The sequence below is a fragment of the Leptonychotes weddellii genome, chromosome 8, assembly GCF_054177405.1.
Source record: "Leptonychotes weddellii isolate Sample4059 chromosome 8, ASM5417740v2, whole genome shotgun sequence".
Classification (NCBI taxonomy): domain Eukaryota; kingdom Metazoa; phylum Chordata; class Mammalia; order Carnivora; family Phocidae; genus Leptonychotes; species Leptonychotes weddellii.
Window position 1 is genome coordinate 40303579 of NC_138376.1, and position 15629 is coordinate 40319207.

A 15629-nucleotide genomic window follows, 5' to 3' on the forward strand; every position below is an offset into this window, starting at 1 on the left:
CTATTGTGGACATTGCTGCTATAAACATCGGGGTGCACGTACCCCTCCGAAGGAACACATTTCTAATGGAGGAATTCCAAATATCATAGCATGTGGTTAGAGGACATACTTTAGAATTGCTGAACCTTCTTACAATCTTCTGAACTGTAAACAATGAGCACTAGGTCCAATATTTTTTTATAAGATTGTAAATGAAAATGTACTGAAGACCTCTGAAAAACATCTCCCATGTAATATATATTTAGAGCAGTGGTTCTCAAACTTTATCATGCATTAAATCACTAGAGAATTGTTGAAACCCTCTCTGAGCACCGCCCCCCCCGCCCCCGCCAACTTTTAGCTTTAGAGGGTATGGGGCAGGCCTGAGGATTTGCATTTCTTTTTTTTTTTTTTTTAAGATTTTATTTATTTATTTGACAGAGAGAGACACAGCGAGAGTGGGAACACAAGCAAGGGGAGTGGGAGAGGGAGAAGTAGGCTTCACGCTGAGCAGGGAGCCCGATGCAGGGCTCCACGTGGGGCTCCACGTGGGGCTCCACGCGGGGCTCCATGCGGGGCTCGATCCCAGGGCCCTGGGAACATGACCTGAGCCAAAGGCAGCCGCTTAATGACTGAGCCACCCAGGATCCCCGAGGATTTGCATTTCTAACGAGTTCCCAAGTGATGCTGATGCTGCAGGTCGAGGGCGCCATACTTTGAAGAACATGTTCAGATTTTAAAATACAACTCTGAGAGAGCTTGGCCAGGTGGCATAAAACCTCAGCAGAGCTCTGCCCGAGTCCTAGAAATTAAGGCCCCCTCCCACCTCAGCAGAGATGCAGGCTACTGTTTGAGGTGCACAGATGAAGGAAGACAGCCGGCAGTCCATGAGTGCTGGGATTGGCAGATGCTTATGTGGTGGGAAAACAGTTTTGGAAATATGAATTTGGGTGTTCTTTTTCTCTTTCTGAAAATTCCTATTACTCCCAGGAACTTCCCTTCCCTACTCTTCTCACCCCACCCCCTGTTCTAGGCAATACTGTTTTATTCTCATATAAAACAGTGGGTGACTTTCTCCCAGCTTTTTCCTTGCATATAAAACAGTTCCAGGCAGAACTGTTTTATTCTCATTGCCCCAAGGGATGATGTCATACAAGAAGGACGCCTACTTCCTGGCTTTCATGTATCTAGGTGCAGAGGCAAACCAGGTTAACGCGGCCAGTGCGGGGACACAGGACAAGGTGCTCAGAAGGGCCTGGCACTGGGGTTTAATGCTCTGCAGTGGCTGTCTTGAAATTCTTAACAGTTTTACCTTGGAATGTATGATTTGTAAAGTAGAGTGAGACAGGGCAATGGAGCATGCCCCTGGGGCTTGGAGACTTGGCTCCCAGGGAATCCTGCCCCCAGCTGTCTCCAGGGGTGCCCCACCACTCGCTCCCTGGTGCCCTGGCGTCGTGGCCCTGCTTGGCTTCCTGGCATACCTGGCGCAGGTGCAGAGAGGAGGAGAGGGGGTCAGGCCCTGGCGCACAGGCCTTAAGGCATCTGGAGGTGAGAACAAGGCAGGTGCCTTTGCACCTCGGGTGCTGGGTGCCACAGCCATTGGGTGGGCAATGCAGTGGGGTCTCTGGTCCAGCCCCAATCCAGACATGGGGCCTCACGTATGTATATGTGGATGGCACGTGTGTATGGCATGAAGGCTGCGATCCCCTCGGGATCATCTGTCTGCTGGGGGCCCGTGAGGGGGGGTGGTTGACTTTCCCCACCCCATCCCCAACTTTATGTTTTCATCTTGTATGGGGCCCAGCAAATGGTGTAGCCAGTCAGCACGCAGGCTTTGAAACAGGCCCCAGACACCTTTACACCCCGGAATACCTGAAATGGGATGAAGGCCACTGATAGCCCCGTGGAGGTTTTCACTTTTCCCAGCATTGTGTGGAAAGAGAAGACCCACCCTCTGCACCTCAAAGTAGTGAAGAATTGAGCTGAGAGCAAGCTGGAGCTGGAGGAGAACTTAGGGCAAGGATGACTTAGCAGGGACCCACATAGTCCAAAGGCCAGGCAGGAGCAGGCAAAGTTCAGGGGATGCCAGCAAGGATAGACAGTGACCTAGACTGGATGTGTGCATACGTGTGTGTGTGTGTGTGTGTGTGTGTATAAATCCCACACTGACAGATTAAACTCCTTCCATCGGATGAAATGGAGGTTTGAAGTAGAAAACAAGTGGCTTACAGAAAAAAAAAAAAAAAAAAAAAAAGATTAAATCTCTTGTATTCCTGAATGTGCAGATTGATGTTTATATATGCCACACTTGCCCCCAAAATGGGAAAAGGAGTTTGTAGAGGCATGGAGTTAAGAACATGCAAGGAAAGAAACTGCTTACAAGGCTGAGAGCTGGGAGACTGGTCAGGCCTGGCAAGGAACGACCACTGTTCAGAGGATCTAAGAAGGAAACTCTGAAAGTCACCCACAAAGGCCAAATTGCCCAGGGTCAAGAAGCATAAGGACTGAGGCTGGTCAGGGGAAGCCGACCTAAGAAGCAGTACCAAAGCATCACTTCCTTATAAGAGAGTTGTTTAAATTGTCCATGAGAATATTTTGTTCTATTATGGATACGTGTGCCTTGTGTACTTTATTTGGGAGAACACTTTCTTCAAAGCAACTTAGCTAATGTGGTGGGGGAAAAATGCTGGTTGCTAGGGGCACCATCCAGATACAGGGGAAGAACAATACTTGATGAAAAATAGCAGGAACTGAGTCCCAGAAAGGCTGGAAAGAGTGAAGTAATTAACAAGCCTGATTTTTTTTTTTTAATTGGGAAGGCATTTTTGAAGGTTTCTTTCCTCTCTTTTTAAAAATCCCTGTCTTCTAGTTCTTCTACGACACACATCCTTTACCTGTGCAGTTTTTACAAGGGGGAGTCCCCTAAAATGAAAGAAAATGTGGAGATTCATAATACTTGTAGTGAAGATGCATTTATGATTCTCATCTGCCTTTCTCTGTGTTTGGGAGGAGAGGAGGAATAAAGGGAGAAAAAAAAAAAAACCCAAGTAGATAGTTTCATTCTCTTTCCTATTAGCCTAATCCAGACATAAATGAAGGAAAATGAAGGAAAAAACACTCCCAGGGAACAACCAGAAAGGCAGGGAGGTCCCCCACAGGGGGCCAGGTCTTTAGAGGACCCAAGCGCACCCCCAGGAGTCCTCCTCCAGGAGATATCTCAGACCAAATCATCATTGACCTGGATGATGTACCCCAGCAGGTTACTGGGCCTCTGGGATTGTGCTGGTGGGGCCAGGGAATGGATTCTGTGGCCAACCTAGTCCCACGTCAACAAAAATTCTTCTATAACCAAAGATGTTCCAGGTTGTAGTAAATAATACAAAGCTCAGATAAAACCGAAACCATTGTGTCAAAAGTACAAAGACTAGTTCCCCGGAGCCCCTCGGAACTGGATTTAACTTATAGAAGGTTTTGTGGGGGAGGGGGGCGGGGGTGGTTAAAAGATTTTATTTTGGGACGCCTGGGTGGCTCAGTTAATTAAGCAACTGCCTCCGGCTCGGGTCATGACCCCAGGGTCCTGGGATCGAGCCCTGCGCTGGGCTCCTTGATCCGCGGGAAGCCTGCTTCTCCCTCTCCCTCTGCCTGTAGCTCCCCCTGCTTGTGCTCTCTCTTTCTCTCTCTGTCAAATAAATAAATAAAATCTTAAAAAAAAAAGATTTTATTTTTAAGTAATCTCTACACCCAATGTGGTGCTCAAACTCACAACCCCAGGATTAAGAGTCGCGCGCTCCACTGACTGAGCCAGCCAGGCGCCCCCCTTTATTTATTTTTTTAAGATTCTATTTGGAAGGTTTTAACTTGTCCATTTGGTGCCAAATCTGCCATAAGAGAGAACTCCTGATATGGATGCAATTCATACCTGTGATAAACCAGGACAGAAAAAGCTAAAGCACCCAGAGAGAACAAAAATGGAGCAGAGAAAAGCAGACAGAGAGAGAAATGGCATTCAATGACTCAGAGCAGATAACTGATTTGTTCCTATGGAATCGGTGAAAAAAGGTTCTGCAGAAGGGGGTCAAGTCCCCAGCACATTTAAAGGAGTGCACACCCTCCTTGGCTGGCTGCCCTTCACTGGTGTGGCCTCCGTGTCAAGAGAACTGGATCCTGGTTCTGAGAAGCTTGTGTTTCTTCTCTGTTAGGGATCCTGTTTAGCTCCCGATGAGAATTCTGTCCTCATCAGCATCAGTTTCCAAAACTCCCCCCACTGACACAAAATTAAAAGGGAAGCAGAGTCCCTTTGGGATGTTTTATATCATGAATCATCAGGCCCTTCCTGACTCTCCTGGGAATCCCATCCACACACAGAGGTCCCATTGACTCCTGGGGTCCCTGTCAAAGGGGAATTCAAGAATGGAAAAGATGAGCTGGAGTTGATTTCATGTTGGACGCATCGGCTGAGTCCTGTCACAGGCAGGGGTCACAGCAGCTTAAGATTAAAGAGCCTGCCATTCAAATACTTGGGGTTTTCTAGCATTCTGAGTGTAAATGGATCCCATAATTCACATGCAGACTATTTAGAAGGAGATGAATGAACAGCAGAGCTCTGCAGAGTTCTTTTTAAACATACAGTGCAGCCTGTTTGCATGGTAACTGGACCTTAAGCATGTGCCTCTGAAGGAAGTGCTTGGCCAGTTTTGCTTTATTTTATTTTAATCCTGGAACAGGCAAGGGAAGAACAGCGTTTAAGAAAGTACATTCTCAAACCTGTACAACCAAAAGCCTTTCCAGAGACATAGCAACTTTGGGCTTTTCAAATACTTCACTGATTTAAAGATTCAAAAGAAAAATTATTTTGGGGGGCACCTGGGTGGCTCCGTCAATTAAGTGTCTGCGATCAGCTCAGGTCATGATCTCAGGGTCCTGGTATCCAGCCCATGTCGGACTCCCTGCTCAGTGGGGAGTCTGCTTCTCCCTCTCCCTCTGCCCCTCCTCCCCGCTTGTGCTCTCTCTCTCTGTCTCTCTCTCAAATAAATAAAATCTTTTAAAAAAGAAAAGAAAAATTAATTTTTTATTAACTGAGGCTAGATCCTCTCTGTACAGGATCCCACACTCTCCCAGCAAGAGCATTGAGGAACATTGGCCATGGCGGTAATCAGAAATTTGTCTTTGAAAACGTGAGAATTTCTGTGTTATTTGTAAGTAAATCATATGACTTTGATTTGTTCACTCATTCATTCAGCCATTCACTTTGTTCATTCAATGAACATCTGTTAAGTCCCTTCCACGTACAAGGTGCTGTGCTAGGCACGGGGTGAACAAAATAGTGTAAGATAGATTCCAGGGTTCCATGTAAAATGGACTAAGTTGGACTAACTAACCTTGTCCCTCCCACTGAATGCAGCTATAAAACCTGGACAGAACACAAGGAGCAGGTATTTACTATGAAAAGTAAATAGCAGGTAGGTAGCTTGGGGAAAAGATGAAAATTCAAAGGACCGCTCAACACGTGGTGAGCTTACCACTTTTCTCCCCGCCCCCCCGCCCCGGTATCCCATGCCCTGGATTCAAGGCAGCCTAAAACCTGGAAGGGAGAACTGGCAAGGACAGAGAGAGCTCCAGGAAAGGCCCTTTGTTTTGACATGAGCAGTGGTGAAAGGATCTCCCAACATTCAGAGAGAATGGAGAAAATTTCTCATTTTCCTTTTTCTTTTCCTTAATGTCTCAAATCACCCAGCCCATGATAGCCCGCAGGTCCTTAAAGCTCTGAGGGATGGAAGGAAACTTCCTCTCTGACTGCAAGAACAGTGGCCCAAGAGAGGGGCACAAATGCCTACTGCTTTTTTTCCCCCCTCTCTGTCTTCCCGCCTCTTGGCCACTGTAATGAAGAGTCTGACTCTATTTTTTGATGTTTGGTTGCAGACAGCTTTCCAGACTCACCACTCCCCCTTCACTTTCTGTCCCACATCTGGACGAAGCTGGTAAGAAGGCTCAGTTGCTCCTTTGTCACCAGTGGGAAGTTCAAACCATGGGGATCCAGTCTGCGTGCAGGGACTTTCGCCACAGCCACACCCCCTGGCCATCAGAAACACCAAGCCAGTCCCCATTCCTGGCTCTTTTTTTTTTTTTTTTAAGATTTTATTTATTTAATTGACAGAGAGAGGTAACACAAGCAGGGGGAGTGGGAGAGGGAGAGGCAGGCTTCCCGCCGAGCAGGGAGCCAGATGCAGGGCTCGATCCCAGGACCCTGGGATCATGACCTGAGCCGAAGGCAATCGTTTAACCAACTGAGCCACCCAGGCACCCCCCCATTCCTGGCTCTTTCAAGCCATTTTCAGACCAGCTTGGGAGCCCTCTTTGCTCTCTCCAGAAAGTTCGATGATGTAAGTAATAAACCTTTCCGTACTTCCTTGTGGATGTATGGCTCATTGAGCTTACTATCCAAACAAACAAACAAAAAAAATTGGCACAGTGCAGTGGGAGAGGTCCATCCCATTTTTGCTGAATGAAAACAAGGACCCCAGGTATGGGCACAGTTCATAGGAAATGAACAGCAGATGAGGACCAAAAAGGGACTCTTCAGGGAACCAAAAAGCTCCAGGGAAATCTCAGAGAGGAAGCAGCTGGGGGGCACTGGTAAAACTGTTTAAGAACCTAGGTTTATTCCCAGGGTGTGCATGCGTGAATCTGACCATAAAGAGTGTATCCTAGACAGAGAAATGAACCACGGGAGAGATCACGGCCAAGGGGTCAGACCGGCCACTAGGTGGCGTACACATCAGATTGATCCCAGTAGCATTGCAAAGGCTTTGAAAACAACCGACTTTGAAACCACAATCCACAGAAGGCTGGTCAGAACTTGCAGCCTAAAACCAACTGGGTTGATTGCCTACTAAAACAAAAAAATGTCAGTATTTCATCGGATTTAAACAAGACCCAGAGTCTCATAACATAATCTTAAAACTGTCCAAGATACAACCCAAAATTATTCAGCATGCCAAGAACTAGGAAAATCTCAACTCTAATAAGTAGAGTTGCTTACAAGAAGTACAGAGTGTAGTGCAGGAGACAGAATCATAAATGGATAATGACATAACCTTTAGTACTGATGCTGTGAGAGATATGGATAGGACAATGTGGAAGCATAGAAGTATACCTAACCCAATCCGGGGAGTTGGGGAATCAGGAAATTAGGATCGGCTTCCTGGAAGAACAGATGTTACTGTTAAGTCTGAAAGAATAAGTAAACGAGGAGGAGTTAGGTGAAGAAGTAGAAAGTATTCACAGGGTGCCTGGGTGGCTCAGTGGGTTAGACTCTTGATTTCAGCTCAGGTCATGATCTCAGGGTCATCAGGCTCCTCTCTGGGTGTGGAGTCTGCTTGGGATTCTCTCTCTCCCCCTCTCTCTGCCCCGCCCCCTCTCTAAAAAAAAAAAGAAGGAAAGAAAGAAAGTATTCACATCTATGAAAGGGGCAGCAAGAGAAAAGCAGGCCAGGTGGGCATGGGGGACTACAAACAGTTCTGTTTTGATGGGGCACTAGCTGCCAGGCAGGGAGTAGCAGAAAAGGATGGTGGAATGCCCAGGACCAGGCCATGGAAGGGTTCAAATACCATCATATATCATATTCAACCTTATCGGTCATCCTACCTAATCTCAGTTCTGGCTATATTAACACACTAACACAGTGGTCATAATGAAATCATGGAAATCATGGCACCCTTCTGTGTCTTCACTTCTTATGGCCGAAACTATTGGTGTGCACCGATGACCTGCCTGGTCTTCCGTTTCCCAGCCTCCCTTGAAATTAGGTTGGCCATGTGACCGATTCTGCCTAATGGATGTGAGTGAAAGTGAGGCATGAAACACTCAGGGCTCAGATATCTTAAGTACCCAGGTGCCTTTCCTGAACTCTCTCCCCCTTTCACTTAGATATTAGAGGCCATGTGCTTGAGGGCCATGCAACAAGATAGAAGGAACTTGGGTCACTGGGTCATCACTTGGAGGAAAGTCACTTCAAGAACATTCATGAAGGAGTTTGCACAAGAGAACAATAAGCTTTTCTTGTGTGAAGCCACTGGGACTTCACAGTTCAGCCTAATTCAATTTCTCCATCTCTTTATCAAGAGCATGATAAACCTCTCTCCAAAGTCTTTCCCAGCTCCATAAATCTAACTTTATCTAGAGAAGGTCTTCCTCCAATCATCTTTGCCCAAATTTCTTGGGATCACTTCTGCCTATGTTCTTCATCTCCAGGACACTTCTGTATCTTACCTTGGAGAAGGGTCATGATGCCAGAGATACTCAGTGGATAGGCTCTCAAAGCTCACTATTGTACCTTACTTCCTAGTACCTGATGCACCTTTCCAACAGTCCTGCTACATGGTGGTCCACGGTCTGGTCAAAAACTTCCAGTAACTGGAAATTCACTGCTCTGACTATACAAATATTCTTCCTCCCCCTACATTCTGAATAAGAAATATACTGCCCTTAATTCATAATCCCCATGGACTGTGCTTAATCTCCTCACTTTATTTTTCAAATGAATGAGTAGTAACTCTATTCAAATGAATGAGTTGTAATTCCAGCTGGGACATGTGAGCCTTTTCCTGACCTCTTCCCACCATGGCAATGAATCTTTTTTTCCCCTACACAATGAACTACTTATTTGGTGAAATTGTATGGCCTGTTCGTGACAGTCCAGAAATTATCCTTATATTCATCAATTCCATGTGCCCATGAGTAGAGAGCTCTTTCTTTGAGAGAATCTTGTCTGTAACATTAGCAGTTTTGCAGTTCAAATCTTTGGAAGCTGTAAGTCTACCTATATGTCCATGCGGTATCTCTGAAACCATGAACATCCCTAAAAGAGTCAATACAACTAAACAAGAAAACAGAAATGAACATCCTCATCTGGCTGTAAAGTTTTGGGTTGTTTTTTTTAAGATTTTTATTTATCTGAAAGAGAGCAAGCACGAGTGGAGGCGGGGAGAGGCAGAGCGAGAAGCAGACTCCCCTCTGAGCAGGGAGCCCAATGCGGGGCTCGATCCCAGGACCCCGAGATCATGACCTGAGCTGAAGGCAGAAGCTTAAATGACTGAGCCACCCAGGCGCCCCTGGCTGGAAAATTTTAACATGAAAGATTTCTGTAGTGAAGCACTCTAATTTCTTGGATGCAATGTCTGCTCTGTTCATAATGTTGGATAGTCCTTGATTAATGTGAAGCACAATCCATACAAGGAAAAAATGATAAATTGGACTGCATCAAAATTTAAAACTTTTGCTCTGTGACTTTACTGGAGGCATAAAAAAACAAGTTCTTTACAGAGTGGGAGAAAACATTTGCAAACCACATATGTGACAAAGAACTAGTATCTAGAACATATAAGGAATTCTCAAAATGCAACAGTAAAAAACTAAGAAGTAACCCAAGTAGAAAATGGATAAAAGACACGAAGAGACATTTTGCCAAATGGTGACAAATAAGCACATGGAAAGATGTCTAACATCATTCGCCTGTAGGGCAATGCAAATTAAAACCACAACGTGATATCACTGCACATCTCTCAGAAGGGCTAAAATATAAAAGAGAGACTGCCAAATGCTAACAAGGATGCAGAGAAACTGGATCGCTCATACGCTGATGGTAGGAATGTGAAATGGTACAGCCACTCCAAAAAATCGTTTTTTTAAAAGCTAAACATGCACCTACCATACACCCCAACTATTCTATTCCTGGATGTTTATCCCAGAGAAATGGCAATATATGTTCACACAATAATATGTACATGAATTCTTAGATTAGCTTATTCCTAATAGCCAAAACCTGAAAGCCATCCAGATGGTTAAAAAAAACTGTGGCACATCCATACCAGGTACTATTACTTCAGGAATAAAAAGGAACTATTGATACATGCAACAACCAGGAGCAATCTCCAGATAATTATACTGAGTGAAAAATACTAATACTAATTTGGGGATACTAATCCCCAAAGGTTACACACCGTATGATTCCATTTATATAATATTCTTGAAATGACAAAATTATGGAAATGGCGTACAGATTAGTGGTTGCCAGAAGTTACAAGGGGTTGGAGTGGGCAGGGAATGGGTGTGATTATAAAGGCCAGCAGGAGGGAGGGATCCTTGTGGTGATGAACATATTCTGCATCTTGACTATATCAATGTCAAGACCTGGTTGTGATATTCTATTACAGTTCTGGAAGATGGTACCATAAGGGGAAACTGGGTAAAGAATAAAAGGAATCTCTCTGTATTATTTCTTTACAAATGCATATAAATCTACAGTTATAAAAAAATTAGATTTTAAAAAAGATTTTTAAAAACATTCCCCATTTCTGGGTCGCAGCTCATCCCAGGTAAATCACAATAGCTGGAGGTGGGAGCCAGGCATTGGTAGTTTTTAAAGATGCCCAGGTGGGCAGCAGGTTTGGGAACCACTAAATTAAACATCTCAGAAGCCTCCAAGGAGATATTTAAGGGAAAGGGGCGGGGTGAGTTTTCTTAAAGTTCTGTCTGTAGATACATCTTTGCAAAAGGGAATGGACACAGAAACACCCTGTAACATTTTGGCCATCGGCCCAGTCAATGTGTGGGAGAGGCCTTGGCCATTTCTTACTCATCTAGCAGACTCCTGACCTTGAAACTTCACTAACTGAACTTAAGACTAAAAGCCAACATTATTAACCACTTTGCTAATTGGAATAATTTACCAAAATTTTTAAAAAGTCATTTCATAAACAAAGCAATTTCTTCCTTTCCACCTTCATCCCGATACTCTTCATTAAATCTCACCTGAGCAGGTGAGATATACAAATGCTACGAAGTGTTCCAGAGCCTGCCCACGGTATTACAGGGGTGTTGTTGTTTTAAAATTAACACTCTATCCACACCTGATTTGAATTTCAGCTCTTTTAATAGTCGTTGTCCTTCTTTTCAAGAAATTTGTTGGAGATACCACCTAAACTTACTATAGCAATTAAACTCTTAGACCCAACTGTAAGGAGAGAGAAAGGGACAGAATCTTTCCTCTCATTAAATTTGGACCCAATTTCACCTTTACAGTCAGCCACACTGCCCTGCTGAGAGGACTCTTAGAATGTTCTTCAATTGTAGGTTTTCAAATATTATCATACCCTATTTTTCAGCCTACACCTTCTCTTGGGACTTTTCCTTTTAAATTAAAAACACTGTTTAAAATGTGTTATCAAAGCAACATTAATGTAATGAGAAAAAGCAGCCTTATCAAACAAGATAAACTGCTTTTCCTCAAATATGCCATTTTTTATTGCATTAAGCACTGTTTGCTCAAAAAGATCAGAAGCAAATGGATTAATCCTGTACATCAAGTCCTCTTTCTCAAGAACCCAATTTTCTCTTTGATTTTTCCACTCCAAGTATCACAAATACAGTAGTAGCTCCGTGGGAGCTCACAGAATAGGAAAAATGGAGCTATCTTTAATTTTTGCCTTGTTTTATTTCCAAGAAATCTCTTTTGGGTAAGATCGAGTTAAGCATGTATGCTAGTGAATGTATGTAAATCCATTTTACCATAGACACAAACATAATTCTTTTACAGTTCAGCAAAGCACGAGAGTGAGGAGTCATTTCATTCAAGACAAATTCCGGATTTAAGTGTACACAGACACAGAGCATTAAACTCAGTTAAGGACAACCAATGAAAAACAAGCTGCGCACAAAGATGACCTCTCTCACCCCATGAAGTCTCCACCCAGAAACATCTGCAGGCTGCACAGTCCAGATGATTTAAATGGAAGCCTCAGAGGCAGGAAACCATACTCAGCCCCGGCTCTTTGTGAACAGGGCTTGTTGGCACCCATTCACTCTGCTTCTAATTCACAATTCTCCAGCCCCAACCAAGTACCCTCCCCTCCCTTGGTTCTCACACGGCACAGAGCCCTTCCCTCCCACCCCCAGGGTCTTCGCTCAGACCATTCCTGCTGCCCCCAGGGTGGTTCTCCTGACTCCTTGACCACTGGCTCCCTGTCAGACTTCATGTTTCAATTAAAATAGTATCCTTTCTCATCCCTTCCTCATTCCAGAGTCAGTCTCTGACTCAGCACCTGTTTATTTTTGAGTCCTACTCCACAGCTTGACATCTAACAGATGTTTTGCAAAATTAATAAATGCTTCCTCCAGCTGAAAAAGTAGATATGACAGCATTCCTTAAGAGAATTTTAGTGACTAGTAAAAATTGATAATATTTTTAAACATACACACACACCCCCATATGATAATCAAACACAAAGAATGTAATGATTAGCTCAAGCGGTTGAGGATCAGAGGCTAATGCCGGTTGCCTGGATGGAACTTTAAGCAGGTACAATCCCCAGCAACCTGTGACCCAGACCTGACTGCTGTTTCACAACTCTTCCGTCCTCTGAACACTTAACGTGCATCTATTATCTGTCCCGTTCATCCATTCAATAGGTGCTTCTGCTTTATGACTCTTACCAACCTCTTAAAGTGTATTTTAAGCTCTTGGAAAGCAAGGACCACTCTTATAATAATAATAGCAAACACTTGAGTATTTCCTAGGTGCTAGTCATAATATCATGCGCTTTCGTGTTTTAATAACATACACAGTGGGAGTCGTGATTCAAACCCCCGCAGAAAGACCGCAGAGCCTGCATGCACCTTCTTTTCTGAAACCTGGATCTGACACTGCTCAGCTGTTTACGTGAACTTTGGCAAGTTGCCTCAGTTTCCTCCTCTGTAAAATGGGAATGACACAGCATTACCTCAGAGGGTCGTTGTGAAGATTAAAGGAAGTTGATATCGTAAAGTGGAAGGTGGCTGGCACCCAGCAGGTACTCATTAAATGTTAGTTGTTATTATTATTGTTTATAGGAAAGTCCCCAGTCCCGGGAAAGCCCTCAGTCCCGTTTTTTGCACGGGAAGTCCCGTGTCCTTGGCAAAGGTTCAAAATGGGTCCAAATGTCAGGCTTAGGACAGGAAGTTGGCCGGTGCCCTGTGGTCACTCTCCACTGCCTGCCTCTCTTTCAGAGCCCACCTAAACCTCCCCCGGTCCTGTAATTGACCTCCCCTCCCCATAAGGAAACTGCACTCCTTAGCCAACAGGCTGTAACGCAGAAGTCGCGTACCTTTTTCGTACGTTTTTCCACGTAGCTCATCGCCCTGTTCTCCCCATTTACCGTTCAGTTTTATAACCATCCCTGTTTTCTAAGAGCAAACTATTTGATGTTGGAGAGTAACTCTGACAAGGCCACAATTTCCTGCCTACCCGAATGAAACTAGGGCATCTAGTGCCCCCTGCTGCCTCTTCATGGGAAAGGCAATTAAATAAGAAAAGCTTGATTCGTTGACCGTGAATTTTGCTTATGGAGGTCTAAACAGAAATCGGTACAAATATCCTAAGTTTGAAATTAGACTCACGTTTTATCTTTTCTTGAATTCCCACTCTCGGATTCCAGTCCTCTGCCCGGCCCTGGCTCAGCGGCCTTCTGAGACCACAAGTTCCCTCGGATTCGGAGCGCGCGCGGTTGAGGCCAATGGGACGCCGGCGCACGGCTGAGGGTCAGGCGGGTTCAGCCAATGAGCATGCGCCGTAGCAGACGTGGGCCCGCCCCGGGTCCCCCGATTTGAGATTATAAAGTCAGGTGGAGGCTCCCGCCAAGCCGCCTTGGTTGTGGCTGAGGCGAGGGCAAGCGAGCGGGCTGCGCTGCGTCCACGGCGGCGAGGGCTCTGTCCAGGATGTCGGAAGCAAGTGAGGGCGCGCAGCCCATGGGAACCACCGGCCGGGCGGAGGACGGACAAGAGGCCACCCCGGAAAGTGCGTCTCCAGCCCGGACCCGGGGGCCTCCACGGGGAGCCGGCCCGCGCCAAGCCCGACCAGATGATGGTCCCGGGATGAGCTGGGGCAAGAACCAGGAGGATGCGAGGTTAGGTGCCGTGGCACCCCTCCACGTGCCAGGCCAGGGCCTCCGACCTTCCTCTCTCCATCCTCCCCTCCAGGTGGGAATGGAGTCGCTGTACGACCGAAGTCTCTTTCCCAGGAAGGCCACGTTCCTTGAGAGCCCCATCTAGGCACAGAGGGAAGACAGAGGTAGATGACTGCACTTTGTTAAGAGGGTTTTTAAAAACCAAACTAGCTTACAGCTGTGTTGAGTTCCCAGGGCCTACACCCTGGCCAGGTTGCCCTTTCTTTCCCCCTCCCAGTCCCGGGGTGCCGTGGTCTTAAGTTTCATTGGTGTCAGTGTGGAGTTGAGATCTCAGTAACGAGGTAGTGTAGATTTGTTAACATCTGTTAAAGGTAGAATCTTTACAGACAGGATGGGTAGGTGAGAACTTTGCTGTGGGTGGTGGATTTATTTGTAATCCTTCCAATGAAAGCTTTGGGAGGTCCAGTTCTTCCTTAACTCATGGATTTCTTTTTTTTTTTTTTTTAAGATTTTATTTATTTTTATTTGACACAGAGACAGAGATCGTGAGAGAGAGAGCATAAGCAGGGGGAGCGGCAGACAGACAGAGGGAGAGGGAGCAGGCTTCCCGCTGAGCAGGGAGCCCTATGTGGGGCTCCATCCCAGGACCCCGGGATCATGACCTGAGCCGAAGGCAGCCACTTAGCCGACTGAGCCACCCAGGTACCCCAACTCATGGATTTCTTGAAGACATTCCGAGCTCATGTCTTCCTTGTAAGACTTCTTGTTGCCATGTGTCTTGCCCTACCATTTCAGAACATTGTTCGTTAATGGCCTGAACTGGGACACCAGCAAAAAGTACTCAAAGGACTCTTTGCCAAATGTGGAGAGGTTGTTATCCATACTATAAAGGACCCCAGCATTGAAAGATCAAGAGGGTTGGGCTGATCCTCTTTAAAGATGCAGTCAACGTGGGGAAAGTAAGCTATGTAGTCCTTCAAGGGCCCTTGTGCACAGGATTTGATTTCTGAGAGAATAGCATTCCTGGATCATGATCAGTGTGTCTGAGCTATCTATAGCCAAGGCTCTGAGGGAAGCAGAATTTAGGGACTTGTTTCTGTACAGGTTTCAGGGGGAATAAGAGGTATATGGGTGGAAGTGGTCCAGGAAGAGGCTAGGGGACATTTATTATCTGTTTAACTTCCTGTTTGGGACACTGTACTAAATACCTCTCATGTATAGAAAAGCATCCACGTGTGCTATAAAACAGGCATGATTTCAGTGCCACTTCACAAAGGACGAGATTAAGGCCCACAGAAGATTTGGTAACTAAGAGATTGCACAGTGAATAGGGGGTTGGCACAGTGAGGATTTTGTACCCAGTGGCCCAGCTACAGCTTGTGCTGTTTTACCTCTGGAGGAAACAAGTCTTAGATTGGGACCTGAAGAGGGCATGCAGCATGGACAGAGACTCCACTGGACTGAGGTCAGATTTACATGGGTTTCGGTAAACCAGCTGGGATTTCAGGTTTAGAGAAAACTGGGAAGTTAGGCTCAAGTAGTGTGTGGTGTGTTTGGAGTCTTATGGCTCAGAGAAAAGGAACTAGCCCAGGGTAATACTGCTAGGAAATGCCAGTGAGAATTAGAACCAGGGTCCGTCTGATCCCCTTCTCAGAAGGCATTGTCCCAGTTTTAGCACTGAAAATCCCACATCCCAGGAAACCCCAGAGTCTC

The 15629-nt window shown here is 45.6% G+C and overlaps 1 long non-coding RNA gene across 4 annotated transcripts in view; it reads right to left on the reverse strand.

Annotated features, from left to right (window-relative positions):
* LOC145723014 (uncharacterized) overlaps positions 1-13596 on the reverse strand; it is a 64923-nt gene extending 51327 nt beyond the window's left edge. Inside the window, exon 1 of one of the 4 annotated variants that reach the window (XR_014147716.1) lies at positions 13411-13596. This is a non-coding gene — a long non-coding RNA (uncharacterized LOC145723014). The remainder of the gene's footprint in view (positions 1-13410) is intronic. The other 3 variants (XR_014147717.1, XR_014147715.1, XR_014147714.1) reach the window with 3 other exon arrangements.
* Between the last annotated feature and the right edge of the window lie 2033 nt (positions 13597-15629).